Below are 10,953 nucleotides of genomic sequence, written 5' to 3' on the forward strand. Positions count from 1 at the left end.
TTTCATCATTCTCCCCTCTCCAAGGACCCAGTGCAGATAGCTGAGTCCACTTTTGGCTCTAAGGGTCAAGTATGTAGCTCAGGCCTAAGGAAATTAGTCTCGTCTTACCTCCTCCTGCCACACTGCCAGAGGAGACATGGCTGGGAGACCGGAGAAGCCTGTGGCATCAGTGCTCAAGTGGGACAGGAAGGCTACAGGGGATAGGCTTGCCTATTTCCCTCCCACACTGGGATGCCAGGGCAACGCAGAGCTGGTATTTCCCTTCCTTCTGCTTGCTTAGGTTCTGGTAAAACCTAAGATAGCTAGAAAATAGTTTTTCTTGAGGACAGGGCTAATTAAGGAGAACAGGGTGCGCTGGTATATTTCACAATGGTTCCTGTCCCATTCCCCTGCTGACAGCATGGGGGAGTTTTGCTGTGATCTCACTGTGAGAATCTGGGGCACCTCCTAGAGAGGAAAACTCTTCAGAGTGCCTGGGCTCCTGTGACAGCATTCCTCCTAGAAGCTTTGCAAACTGCCTATTCTCCACAGAATACTGACTCCAGGTCTTCAGCCAACTCTAGTAATATGTTCATTTTCATTTTTGGAAAAAAATTCAGCATCTCATAATAACTCAATAGAATACCAGAAAGTAGGTCATCACACAAACTTCAGGAAGGCCCTCTACCATGAGCTGAGGACCCTTCTTCAAAAGCCATGAATGGAACCAGCAAGGCTCAAAAATTTCAGTGTCAGGACCTCTTTTTTTGTTTGTTTTAATTGAGGTGAAATTCACATAACATATAATTAATCATAAAAAGTGTACAGTACAGTGGCATTTAGTGTATTCATAATGTTATTGTTTTTAGCACCCCAGAGAAACACCCTGAACCCACTAAGAAATCACTCTCCTAGCCCCTGGTAACCACTAATTTATTTTCTGTCTCTATGGAGCTGCCTTTTCTGGAGATATCACATTAAAGAAATCATACAACATGTGACATTTTGTGTCTGGCTTATTTCACTAAATGTTTTGGAGGCTCACCTACATTGTCACATCTATCAGTACTTCATTCCTTTTTGTGGCTGAATAATATTGCAGTGTATGGACGGACCACAGTTTGTTCATTGTCGATGTGCATTTGGGTAGTTTCTGCCTCTTGGCTATTTGGCTATAAAACTTGTGTGCTGTAGGAGTTGTGTACAAGTTTCTGCATGGACACAGGCTTCCACCTCTCCTGGGTGTCACTAGGAGTGGAGCTGCTGGGTTATGTGGTAATTTATGTCTAGCTTTTCAGGGCCCACCAATCTGTTTTCCACAGTGACTGCAGCACCATTGCTGCATACATCCCTACCAGCAGTGTATGAGGGTTCCTGTTTCTCCACAGCCTTATCAGTTTTTTTTGTTTTTCTTTTCTTTTTGCTTAGAGTCAGTAGGTAAGAAATGACTCTTGTTGTGATTGTAATTTATTTCTGAAATGACCAATGATGATATGCTTATTAACAATTTGTCAGGACCTGTGTCCATTATTAAAAGGTGCTGGGATCCCAAAGAGCTTTTGTTTATGTAGTTTCATCTAGTGAAAGCATATTTAGACACTAAAACCAAGAAATTTAAAAAATATTATTTATTAATTCTTTTGTAAACAACAGTAATAAGCTTATATGTTAACATCAGAATGAAGATATCATCACATATTGTGTGTATCTGGAAAACTCTATCATACACTTAGGAAGAGAGTGAAAAAGGAAAATAACATCTTAATAATCATGAAAAACATTTTGATCTCATAGACTTCCCTTCTCCAAAATGCATAATGAGAATTCAATTTTACTCAAGTAAGATAAGTGTGGATAAAGTGAAGCTTCCTATGGCCAGGATCCTCACCTGAACCTAAACGACTTGATGATGTAACTGGCCTGTTGCTAGTCTACTGTTCCCACACCCATAGGCAATAAGCTATTACTGACTGAGTCACTATATAAAGCGCTCTGGGCAGAAGCAGAGATGAGGGAGGATTACAGACCTGCAGACTGTTGGTTGCAGATGTAATTCTAGTGCTTGACTTATCACTGGGAGAACAAGCTGGATAATAAACTCTTTCATCCCAAGAACGTTCCATTGTCATTCCACGGTCTCACTGAATCCATAGTGAACTTGCCCTGGGCTGAAACCCACTGGCAAGACAAAAAGTAAATTAAAAAACTTTTTTTTTTTCCCTAAGATCCCTCTCAACTTTACTGAGACAACCTATGGAGTGGATAGATGCTGACAGCAGAGGCTGGTCTGTGCTTGGTCGGTTACAGGACAGAAAAGGGTTCTTTGGTCTGATAAGGACCTGATGACACCTGCCCACCCCACCTTTTTTTTTAATAATGCTTTTCTACCCTTTCAGAAATGAAAACTGGCTGCTGGTTTAAACTTTTCACTAATCCCTTTAATCATATGATTTTATTCAACCAGGACATCTGAGTCAACCAGTTTGAGAATTGGTATCTCATTCAAGCACCTGATCACAAACTGATCAGACTGAAATCTCAGCACCTAAAGATTACCTTCTCAGCAGGAATTGGGGGTGGGGGTGGGGCATGGAGAGGTACAATCAATGGTCCTCAAAGTGTGGTCCCCAGCCAGCACCATCAGTACCAACTGCAGCTTGTCAGAAATGTAAATTCTTGGGCCTCACCCCAGATGTCCTGACTTAGAAACTCTGGACGTCGGCCCAGCCATCTGGGCCTCCAGGTGATTCTGCTTTGCTAAGCATTTTGCTGACAGTCTGAGGACCATCGGTGTAGCTTCTCCAGAGTCATGTTCTTAACATGGTCTTCGTCCTCATTCCCCACTGCCTCCTTCTTTCTTTCCTCCCATAAACATTGAATGTATTGATCCCTTATGAGTGTTTTTATGACAGTGATTTGGAAATACACACATTTGCAGATTGCGTGTCTATCTGCAAACATCAAATTCGTGCAGGCCAAATTCAGAGTATCTTTTCTAGCAATCCCAAGGAAATGAACTCTTGAAGAGCCGGTTAGTAATGTACAGGTGAAGATTTCTTCCTATACTTTGCCACCTGGGACCAGTTTATCCTTCTTTTCCCAACTTTAACTCCAGTAAAATCCTTTCAAATATTGAAGCTCTACAGTTCTAAGGGCTTGGTTGCCCTCTTTGTTGTTACCCTGCCTTGGTAATTCTTCCATGGCCTCTGTTCTTTGAACTTCAAAATTGAGGGTTCAGGGGAAGAGGGCTAGTTTAGAGGACTGAGTTAAGAACAAAAAGATTCATAGCTAACAGTCTGGAGTTCTTAGAGACTGTTCATTCAGGAATATGACTGGGAGAATGGGCTAGTCCAACAGAGGCTGGGAAGGGAACTGCGTGGATCATGTGACAAGGTGCAATTTCATAGGACCTTACATAGGGAGTGTGTGTATGTGAATTTACATTAGTGCTAGGGTTTTCCTTGGATTTTTTGACTGGGAAGTTGGGATGACATTAACATGAGGCTTCTTTTCTTTATGCTCTATGTGGTGTAGAGAGAGTTCCATGCCATTCAAGCTTTAATTAATACATATACATGAAAATAAGACTGAGAGTTCTGTTCTTCCAGTGACCTTGGAAATGCTGCCTAGAAGCAGATCGAGCTCACTGGTTGATACTACAGAGCTTCATGGTGGGTGTGCAGATGTCTGGTGTTCTGTGAGGGACTTCAGAGCTTTCCAGATACAAGGGATCACAGGAGGTGCCTCTTGGGTGAGTGTTCGACTTCTTTGATTTCACTTGTGCTCCATGACTTCTGTGGGCTGTTCTTGGCTTCTTAGCACTCTTGGTTTTCTAGATTCTTCTTCTACTCTTCCTCCTGTAATGATATAACTAAGTAATAGTCATAGGTGTAATATTGCACCAAGAAAAATGGGTTCTCCCCAAACTGATGTGGTAGAGCATTCAACGTAAGCTCCCACTGACCTGCTAACTTTAGGTTCCGCCCCAGGGTATCATTACCTTCCCATATGCTGAAATCTGACCTCAAGGCCTCTTCCGCCCTCCAGAGGCTGAGACTGGCTGCCCCTGGGTTCTTGTGTACTACATAGCCCCTCACCTTCCATTTCATCCTTGTGTTTGTGACCACATGGTCCCACTATTGATTCTCTAAAACTTCTTCCTTAACCTCCACTTCCAATCAGCAGCCAATACTGCTACCTTGACCTCCTTTGCATATTTCTTGATTCTTCTCCTTTTTAACTTACAACCACTGACCTAGTTCATGCCTGCATCATCTCTTGTGCAAATTTATTCCGTCATAACATAACCAAACTGCCCCCACTATTACCTGCCTCAAAGTCAGACCACTCAGAGGGCCAGTGCTACAGCCTGTCCTATAAGTAAAGCTTCTGGGGCTCTCTGTAGCCCTCAGGACACAGTCCAAGCCCTTCAGTCAGGCGTGGTCTTCCATGTCTTGGTCACTGTGTCACTGTCCATCCCCACAATCTCATGTTTCCGCTGCCCCATGTACTTGACACTCAGTGCTTAGAGCTGCTTGGTGTGTCCCAGACATCTGTAGCTGCACCACTCTGCTTTCCTCTGCCCATTTTCTCTGTGCTGAGCAGTGACTCCTGCCTTTCTTTGACTTCATGCATCTCAGGCACCATCATCTCTAAAACCCTTGCTGGCACCACCCGTGTAGGGCTAAGTGTCTTCTCTCTTTGCTCCTATAACACATCAATTTTAGACTCTAACAGATTATATTTAAAGTATCTATTTTTTTCTCTTCTCCTCTGCTCATCTATGAGCTCCTGAGAGTGGGGACCATTTGTATTTATCTTTGGCCCTTATCAAGAGCCTGGTACATAGCAAATATTTTTGTAATAGTTTTTTTCTTTTATTGAGATACATTTGACACATAACATTGTGCAAGTTTAAGGTATACAATGTGCTGATTTGATATGTTTATATATTGCAATTTGATTATCACCGTAGGGTGAGCGAACACCTCCATCACCATCACATAACTGTCATTTCTTTTCTGTGGTGAGAACATTTAAGGTTTAGTCTCTTGGAAACTTTGAAATTTATAATATACTATTTTTTACTATAATCATGGTGCTGTGCATTAGATCCCCAGAATTTATTCATCTTCTAACTGCAAGTGTGCACCCTTTGACAAATTTTTTTGAACTATTTAGAGAATAATAGCTCCAGAAAAGGTATAATAAAAGCAACTAATTGTGCTAAATGATTTTCTTGAGTTGAAAACTCCTAGTTTCTAGCCACTGATGCACTTTAAGAACTTTCTCTGGTGGTGGAAATATTTTGTATCTATGTTGTCCAATAACATAGCCACATGTGGCTGTTGGACACTTGAAAATAGGACTAGTGCAACCAATGAACTGAATTTTTAATTGTGTTAAGCTTATTTAAGTTTAAAGTTAAATACCCACATGTGACCAGTGGCTCTTATATTGAGCATCACAGTCCTGGACTTCTGCCTTACTTAGCCCAAGGAATACCTGGTTACTTCCTACCTTGTTCTGAGCTCCCATGGAGCAAGGCTCCAAGAAGTGGTGTGCTGGTGAGTTTAACAACCAGTTCTCTGAAAAAGTTTGCCTACTTCCATGGTGTAATTACTCCCACTATGCCCAGTTCCAAGCTACCAATGTGACATCAGTATACAGAAAACTGGATTGGAAAGAGATGTGCAATAGCAAACAATTACATAGTATTTTCTTGATACAGACACAATAGGTGCAAATAACTCTGAGAAAAAAGAAAGTAGTATTATATAAAATAATTATAAAGTGATTAATTTTGAGTATTAACTTTGTTTTTAATATAATTTATTTAATTATAAGTTCATATACTTAAATTTTTTATAATGGCTCTGCTTAAAAACATTCGGCAAAATTCCTGAAAATTTAACTTTTGGCCCTTAGGAGCCAGTGTAGGCCAACTCTAACTTATTACTGGCTAGTAATTGCTCAAAAAATAAATAAGTAGAATGAAGTAAAATAAAATAAAATAATAACATGTATGATTTCTGTTTGGCCACAAGAGGGCATTATCAGGCGAAATTAGATTGGAGGAAGGCTTTTGGACTGGCTTTCTTGACCGGGTCAGTCTGAGATCTTTAAGTCTCCTGGAAGATTTTAATTCTGGGAGGTTTTTGGTTATTGTGGGAACTCATACAGTTGCAGTCCATTCTTTATTTCACAACATAAACTTCAAACCTCTACCACACCCAAATAGCTTCATCCCTTTGTGTCTGAAGGTGTTGGGGCTTTAAGTTTCCAAATGAAAAGTTCCTCGATAGGCATTAAGTCTTGTCAGTGAGGGAAGAAGAGGACAAGGAACGAGTGTTTACACTGTGTCGGGCCCCTGACAAACGTCATCTCATGTAATCCTAAAAGAATGCCTCCGTGATCACCTAGCCCAGTATTGGAATTGGTAGACTGCCAGGCATATGAATAATTACTAATATAATAATCCTACAGGTTTATCCTTGGCATTGCCAAATAGTTTGTACTTTTTAATTCACATGAGGAAAATCAGGAGTATATTGTGGGTCTGATGACCAATATGAGAATGGAAGAAATCTGATGATTTCTCTCTGGCTGGTCTAACTACAGGATCTAAGACCTTTGGTTTTTGAAGGGTATCTATGTCTTCTTAGAGTCTTACTAGGGAGTTTATATCAGGGTTGGCCAGAGTGCCCTCTAGAGTGTGTTCGGGACACCCTGGACAGTCAAGATGTGACATAGTAGGTCTCCCTCATCCACTGTGTAAAGGGAGAAGAGACTGGCCAGTGTGTGTGTGTGTGTGTGTGTGTGTGTGTGTGTGTGTGTGATTGTTCCACTCTCTTGATCCATAATACTATTAGTCTAGTGCAATTGTTCTCAAAGTTTAGTCCCTGGAGCAGCAGCATCAGTTCCACATGGGGATTTTTTAGAAATGCTCACTTTCAGGCCCACCCCAGACCTGCTGAATCAGACCTGCAGTGTGTGTTTTAACAAGCCCACCAGGAAATTCTGATGCCCACTCAAGTCTGAGACCTGTTCGCCTGGTGCAGAGTTGTCAAGACTAGATGCATATGTATTAGATGCACCCTAGGAACTTATAAAGGTACTGATGTCCCAGCCACAAAAGGACAGATACGGTATGATTCCATTTATCTGAAATGTCTGAAACAGGCAACCCCATAGAGATGGAAAGCAGATCAGTGGTTGCAGGGAATGGGGGGGAATGAGGAGTTGGGAAGCATGCTGTTTCTTTTTGGAGTGACAGAAATGTTTTCATGTGTGATTAGATAGTTTGGGTATATACAAAGCAGTGCTGAACACCCTTGAATTGTACACTTAAAAATGGTTAAAATGATGATTTCTCTCTGGCTGGTTTGACTACCAGCCAGAAATGATTAATTTTATCTCAACTGAAAAAAAAAAATAGCACTGCTGTCTGGGGCCCATCCCCAGAGACTCTAGTTGGGGCACAAGCATTGGTATTTTTAAAAATCTCACCCAGTTGTTCTAATCTGCAGTCAGGGTTGATAATTTAAGTTGGTGCAATAAGGCCACCCACGGGCCATGTTTAAGTCAAGGGAGCTGTGGTGTGAGTGGCTGCAGTGTGGGGTAAGGGGTGCAGGAAGGGAGAAGTGCAGGGGATGCTGCCTTTGGTTCCTCTCTAGCCAGGGGATCGGGCAGACAGGTCTGGGGCTCTACATTCATGGTGTGTTTGACCTCTGCTGTTTGTGCAATCTTGCCCATGTTGCCTAATCTGCCTAAGCTGTAGCTATTCCAAAGGTTTCTGAGAAGATAGATGGTGATCATGTTCAGCAAATAAGCATCAAGCCTGGCATACACTAGTGGCTCAACAAATGTTAATCTCCTTTGCTTTCCCATTTCCCTGTGGCTTCAATACCTACTGACTGACTCCTTAGAAATGCGTGCATTGGCCAGTTCTCTGTCTACCACTCCCTGAGCTGCATGAGGTTAGTAGCAGAATGAGGTGGGCTGGGGGCAGGGGTCTCTGCCAGGGGCTTTCCCCATGCTGGGCTTCACCGCCAGCTTAGGCAAGGGCTTCCTTGAGAAGACAGGACTCACTATCTCTGCTGCCAGGTGAGTCCACTTTGAAGGAGGACGCTGATCAGCAGGAGGACGCAGCCAGCCACTGTCAACAGAGAAGCAGCTCAGCAAGGCCTGTCCTGGTGAGGTTCCAGAGCAGGCTGAGAAAGTCCCTCCAGGAGCAAGGATTTCTGGGAAGAGGTGGGCACTTCAGTTTCTGCTTTCCCATCTCAGAATGTAGCTCTCTCCCTGGAAGGGCCTGGTGAGGTATGGAGGGTTCCTCAAGGGACTGGCTGTCTCTGGGGGATGAACTGACAGGCATGCTCTTCAGAAAGGCTCAGAGGCCAGGCCTCAGTTAAGGAGCCATGAGTGAGGCCTGTGGCGGGTAAAAGAAATGTTGCAATATAAAGATAAATGATAAACACATTAGCATCTCTAGAATGTGTTCGTAGTTCCCAAATGCTGCTTTCCTGTGTCCTAGAGTAAGCAAGCTTTCTATCATCCATCCATCCATCCATCCATCCATCCATTTATCAATGTTAGATATACCTCAAAGCCCGTTTCTCTTTTTCTTTTTCCCAGCTATAACTGATATATAACATTGTGTAAGGGTAAGGTATACACCGTGATGATATGATACATTTGTGCATCTGACCTTTGAACAGCATAGGGGTGAGGGGTGCCAACCGCTCCCAACACCCAGCATAGTCAAAAATCCACATATAACTTTAGATTCCCCCCAAACTTAACTACTAATAGCCTACTGTTGGCAGGAAGCCTTACTGATAACATAAAACAGTCAATTAACACATATTTTGCATGTGTTATATATTGTATTCTTACAATAAACTAAACTAGAGAAAAGGAAATATTTTTTCAAATTGTCTCAAATATCCAAAAAAATTTTCCAACATATTATTGAAAAACTCTGTGTGTAAGTGGGCCCATGCAGTTCAAACTCATGTTGTTCAACGACTGACTATATATTGCAAAGTGGTAATGACTGCAGCTTTAGCATAATCATCACATAATTACTTCTATCACATCACGTAATTACCATTTCCTTTTTGTGGTGAGACCATTTAAGCTCTACTTCCGTAGCAACTTTCAAGTATATAATGCAGTATTATCAGCTATAGTCACCATGCCCCACACTAGATCCCAGAACTGATTCATCTTCTAACTGCAAGTTTGAATGTGTCTCCATCTTTCCCACCCTTGGTAACCACCATTCTACTCTCTGTTGCTATAAGCTTGTTTTTTAACCCCTCAAAGCCCCTTTTTTCCTCCTACCAAGAAACAACTCTAATGTTTACGGGACATATTTTCTGTCTTCCCTGGTTATACTGCATCCCTCCCACTTCGCCTCGGCCCCACACGCCCCCACAGATGTAGGACTAGTTGGGAGGAAGTGCCTGGTTACTGTAACCCATTCCTGTGATTGCTTAGGTTAATATCTGGATTACTCTTTTACTCTTATAAGCATTATACAGTGTAAGGAGTAAGTCATTAAACTAACCAACTAATTAATCACCAACCACCAACCCACCAAGTTGCACGGCCCACAGTGTCTGTCTGCTGTACATTGTCAGTCAAAGCAGTCCTACCCACCTGCTATCTGGTACTTGACTGCAAATATGAACATCTCTGTGGTGGTAGCCACTTCTGTATGTTTTTGAAAATCTGTGCAGAAGAGAGAGGGGAGGATGCTCAGTTTATGCTAATTATTGGGCTGCGCAGGCTGGAGAGAGTTAGGGTTGCTCAGCTGATGGAAGGGGTGTGAAGCTTAGAGAGGCCATGGGTGGGTTTCTGGTTCTTCTGCCTCGAGATGCCGCCCTCGGGCCTGTTTCTCCTCTTCCTGACACTTGCTTTCTGCATGTTTGAGGACTGCGGGTCAGATGCGGGCGCTTGGTGATCTTTTACACCTATGGGGCAACTCTGCCCAGCTGCTGGAGGGCTGCTCTGGGCCACCAGCCTTCCCTTTCTTGCATCTGGCTTTATGGCCAAGCTCACCTACACGGAAACCCCAGCCATACCTGTAGTACCTGTGGCGCCTGTGGGGCCTGTCATTTTTAAGGGACAGGAAGTGTCACTCCCAGGAGAAGCATCAGTACTTGCTTGAGGCTCACCCTCACCTGGAGGAGAGAAGAAAAGTGGGGAGTGGGGGTCCCACAGCACGAGTCCATCACAGCCGACCCAGACACACCAGGTGAGGGGTGTCTCGGTCTGGGCACAGTATCTGGGGGTGCCACACACAGCTCCACATCCCAGTCACTGGCAAGCGGGCAAGTGGCCCTAGGACCACCAGGTGAGAGGCAACTCTAACCCCAATCCTGGCTTTCCATGGAACTTTGAGTGACTCTCTCTCCCCAGGCTTCCTCCTTAGCCCTGCTTTCCATCTGAGGCTTGGAAACAGGTCATAACAACATAAATACCGTGGGACCATCGCATGCAGTAGACATGCACAAAGGATAGCCTTTCTGTGTGACAGGCTCCCCATTCCTCAGGGGTGTTGTTTGTTACTCAGGACACTGCTCCAGCTCATCCTCCTTTCAAAAGGAGGCGACCCATACACCCTGGCTGGCAGTGGCTTCCCTGTGTGGGAAAGAAGCACAGCAGCCCCAAAGAATCCAAGAGGAAGACATGGGATGTGGAGAATGTGTGAGCAAAGGAACCAGTAACACTATGGTTAAATGTAAGTAGCTTTTCATTATAGAAATGGTAATATGATTTCAGAATGAAAATAACAGAAGAGCCCAACAGAGGTGGGTTGTAGGTGTGTGTAAATGAATGAGTGTGGGTGTATGCGCACGCACACACATGCACATGTGCTGAAATAAACTCCATCCCTGCACATTTGCACTTTTAACAAAGTGCAGGTGGGAACTGCCCAAAAGGAAGGAGCATGCTCACAGTATAACA

At 43.4% G+C, this 10,953-nt stretch overlaps 1 long non-coding RNA gene across 1 annotated transcript in view; it reads left to right on the forward strand.

Annotated features, from left to right (window-relative positions):
• The window catches only part of LOC118968925 (uncharacterized), a 28,920-nt gene extending 18,197 nt beyond the window's left edge, over window positions 1–10,723 (forward strand). Inside the window, exons 2-3 of the long non-coding RNA XR_005056813.2 lie at window positions 3,588–3,730; window positions 10,559–10,723. This is a non-coding gene — a long non-coding RNA (uncharacterized lncRNA). The remainder of the gene's footprint in view (window positions 1–3,587; window positions 3,731–10,558) is intronic.
• The last annotated feature ends 230 nt before the right edge of the window (window positions 10,724–10,953 follow it).

Source organism: Manis javanica, chromosome 2 (genome assembly GCF_040802235.1).
Source record: "Manis javanica isolate MJ-LG chromosome 2, MJ_LKY, whole genome shotgun sequence".
NCBI classification, from domain to species: Eukaryota; Metazoa; Chordata; class Mammalia; order Pholidota; family Manidae; genus Manis; species Manis javanica.